The sequence below is a fragment of the Dermacentor andersoni genome, chromosome 1, assembly GCF_023375885.2.
Source record: "Dermacentor andersoni chromosome 1, qqDerAnde1_hic_scaffold, whole genome shotgun sequence".
Classification (NCBI taxonomy): Eukaryota; Metazoa; Arthropoda; class Arachnida; order Ixodida; family Ixodidae; genus Dermacentor; species Dermacentor andersoni.
In genome coordinates this window covers 272941273-272944619 of record NC_092814.1, presented here as the reverse complement: position 1 = coordinate 272944619, position 3347 = coordinate 272941273, and the positions used below count along the sequence as shown (strand labels likewise).

The 3347-nt window shown below is 46.1% G+C and overlaps 1 long non-coding RNA gene across 1 annotated transcript; it reads left to right on the top strand.

The window, feature by feature from the left end:
- Nucleotides 1-270: 270 nt before the first annotated feature.
- Nucleotides 271-2850, top strand: LOC129381070 (uncharacterized). Its single transcript, XR_008609296.2, has 2 exons — nt 271-517; nt 2275-2850. It is a non-coding gene; the product is annotated as an uncharacterized lncRNA (long non-coding RNA).
- Nucleotides 2851-3347: the final 497 nt, after the last annotated feature.

Genomic DNA, 3347 nt, shown 5'->3' with positions numbered 1-3347 from the left:
AACCGAGCTTTGTTTTGCGCACACTTTTGCAACAATACACACGGTTACCGCTAGTTTCGTAGTCGCGTTTTTGGTCGTAGTATTTGTTGTTTACGCTACAAATTAGGTTGTTCTTAAAAATTTATAGAGGTTAGTTGATGAAAAATTATCGCTAATTAATTGACGGTTTTTAAGTGCCGTTGTGTTGTGTTTGAAAGGTTTTTATAACTGAATACGATAGTGAAGCTGTGAACGGCTTTCGGACTCAGTTATTCGGTTGCAGTTGTGCGGTGGTTCGCGCCTCGTGCTTCTTGATGAAAGTATTCTTTTCTTTTCGGACATCATGACGCACATTTTAGTGCAATGCTTTAACGACGATACGTGGGACGTTTATCCGTTGAAGTGGTTGGCTCACCCAGCTACTAGTCTTCTACTGATGTGCGAGCCTGGTTGTTTTGATGAGTTGGGCGGCAGAGGTCTTGATGCCTGTTGGAGAGAAGGCACCCCGAAACAGTCGCAGCCTCACTTCTGAAGATAGGTAAGTAATCTCGTTTTCTTGGGCACGTAGCCTCTTTTTCTATTTTGACATTGACGAGCGTGAGGCGTTAAGCACACCGTTCACTTTCTTCTAGCAAACCGCATGCCCCGGAGCAAATGCGCGCGATATTAACTCTCGCTGCCGCCGTCACTTCGTTTGATACAATGGTAGGCGAAGAGGCAGCGGCGCCCCATGTGCGTAAAATTGCTTTGCTTCATTTCTTCCTGTCTAATAACGTTTCCTTCATTTGTATGAGAGAACACAATCGGAACATAAGGATCGGCTTCTCTGCGCAGTGATAATTTTGTACAGTGGCCACGTCATTTTTCATGGGGGCTCACGTGGGCCGTCTAAGCGCTTGTTATCGCGTTCCGATACGTGAGAGGCGCGCTGCCTTTCAAGGTATTTAGGCAGGTACTACGAGCTTAAGAGAACCGCGACAAATAATCGTGCTGCAGGTGTGCAGCTGTGCTGCGCTTGTACCACACTCGTACCGGAAGGCAGTGTTGCACTTCACGCTTATAGATTTCGTAACTATGGCGGCCGCCGTGGCCATTTGGGGCTCGAGTCGTGGATACGATCCCTCCAGCGGCCGCATTCCAAAGGAGCGGAATGCAGAAACGCTCGTGCATTGTGCATTGTATGCACGTAAAAATTTCCAGGAAGTCAAAATTAATACGGAGTCCCCAACTACGACGTGCATCATAATCAGATCGTTGATTTGGCACGTGGAACATTAGAATTTTTTTTTTCGTAGTGGCTCATCGTATACCATACGGTTAGTGTGATCGCCTTTTGTGCCGTAGCGGTTAAGCGCGCCTCGATTTAGGTTGCGGCTAATGATGCGGCGCACCGCGAAATATATTTCGCCTTTCTGGGATTTGCGGAGAACGGCCAACCGATTAGTCACAGCTTCCGCGCGGTGACTGTACACGGATACACAGCGCAAATGAACAGAGGTGTGGTGACGACGTCGGCAAGAAACACAGCCGCCGACGGGCTCACCTTATCGCCTATCACCGCCAAAACTACCGCAGTAAGCATCATTATCTAACGCGGCGGGTTGCCGTTGAAGGCGTACTGTACAATTTTAATAGGCGATAACCAAAACATGCCACCGTTCTCTGCTGCCTCTTTGAGTTGGACCGATCCGAATGTGCATTGCTTCCAGAAGCGAAAGGAGCGCCAGTCGGCGCGTTGTCGCCTCGAGCTAAGCGTCGCACTCGAGTACCGTTTGCGCGGTGAAGAATGACGCGTGCATGAAGCTAGCTCACTGCGCGGACGCTACCGCGCAAAACGCGCAAGGGGGTGTACGCGACGTTCTGCACACAAATCGCGCGGGATGATCGGAGCCACGCCGGAGCGGCTAGCTTTAAAGAAGCGGTACATGTTCTCACTCGTACAGGCACGCTCACGCTCGAATCGCTCTCGGCGTATCTTTAGGTCATTCCTTCTGCTGGACTTCTACACAAAGATTCCATATCTGCTTGGTATCGGCTATGCACTGTCGCGTGGTCTTTGGTTCTGCGAGAGAGCCGGGAATATTTTTCCCCGCTGGGAAACATCGCTGTGCGTGTTTTAGTTAACATTTACCGTAGCAACCCATTTCTTCCTTTTCTCGACGGCACTCGTACAGAGTCGCAAATTTTTACTTGCCAGTATAGTGTGTACTTCTATTTCGTGCTTAGTTATGTGCATTATGTGGCAGATTCTTAATCCGCGTAATCTCATTTTCTGTCCACATTCACTTCTCACAGGTCACGCATGCAGCAAATTCCCAGGTGCTAAAGTGTTCTACGCCAAAAGCACCTTGGCGTCGTGCAAGAGACACCCGTTGATATGTGGCTGATTCACTAGCAAGCTCTCATCTCTGTTGTTTTAATCGCAGTGAAAGACGTGATAAAGCTTGTATATGTTTACGTGAAGTCATTTGTTTCAAGTTATTTTGCCTTCTCACAGTCAGCTGTAGCTCTTCCTGTGATGTGTTAGTGCACGAAACATTTTAATGTAACATATTCAGATGTATTTTGTGTATTCACACGCTAGCAGCTTCAAATGTTCATGTGTTCAAAGTTGGTTGTTACAAGGGTATGCTTAAGCCCTGCCTTTTGAGTCGCTTTGCCTTCTAGTCATAAACTTAATTCGAAAGTGAAGACCACAATGATCGCCTTGATTAAATTCATATGTATAGGTTTTTTTCAGGTGTATTTACACTGCTAGAGCGCTGTAGGTACTAGCCTATGTCTCCAGGTTCGATGTAGTGGTGCCTTATGTACTGTAATAATGTTTCACGTGCACGCATCTTTAGTGTAAATAAAGGTACTTCAAGTTGATCAGTCTCTCCTTTGATTTTGTTTGTGTTTGGGAAAGTTACGAGCAGGCACCGGGGCATGCAAGTGTGAACAGCGAAGCAATTTCAATATATGAATAAAAATACACTAGCCCAACGAAACGTCAATCACATTTCAATGGCGACTTCTGCAATCTCAATGCCATCTCAACTGTGCCACAATGTGCTTTTCAGTGCTGTGGCAATAATAATTCAACAACAGGTCAACAGAACTATCACGTCAGTTCAACGGAGAATCAATGGTAACTCAAGAACCATTCAACAAAACGAACACAACGGGCCGTCTAAGCACAATGGACTTTCAATGTAACTTAACAATTATTCAACATTGAGGTACCCAATGGTGTTTCAATTAAATTTCAGTGGCCAATATTCAAGAGTCCTCAACACTCAACCCAACAATTCTCCAACAAACTCTCAATAATTCCTCAATAAACAACTCAACATTGACCAACGAGAGTTCAATGCCTTCTCAATAAT